The sequence below is a fragment of the Penaeus monodon genome, chromosome 22 (assembly GCF_015228065.2).
Source record: "Penaeus monodon isolate SGIC_2016 chromosome 22, NSTDA_Pmon_1, whole genome shotgun sequence".
NCBI lineage: Eukaryota > Metazoa > Arthropoda > Malacostraca > Decapoda > Penaeidae > Penaeus > Penaeus monodon.
This window is the reverse complement of record NC_051407.1, coordinates 39,573,667-39,573,884: the sequence shown is the minus strand read 5'-3', so window position 1 is coordinate 39,573,884 and position 218 is coordinate 39,573,667. Positions and strand designations below refer to the sequence as shown.

The 218-nt window shown below is 39.9% G+C and overlaps 1 long non-coding RNA gene across 1 annotated transcript in view; it reads right to left on the bottom strand.

The window, feature by feature from the left end:
• The window catches only part of LOC119587130, a 132,841-nt gene that overhangs the window by 131,912 nt on the left and 711 nt on the right, over window positions 1–218 (bottom strand). The window lies entirely within an intron of this gene.

The following is a 218-nucleotide window of genomic DNA, read 5'->3' as shown; positions in this document are numbered from 1 at the left end:
GGCAAAGAAACTAACAGACCGCGGAGGCGAGAAGCAGGTCAATTGGAGGATGACCTAACTCGAAGATCAATATAACCTCGAAGTATCAGGTCAGAAGCTAGTAAGCGTTCCAAGGAGAATCAGGTCATCTTAAAAGCTAAATGTGAAAATGAAACTACACTCAGAATAATGAAATTGATAAGAAAAGATAGACATTAAGGTTTAGATTCATTGGGGGG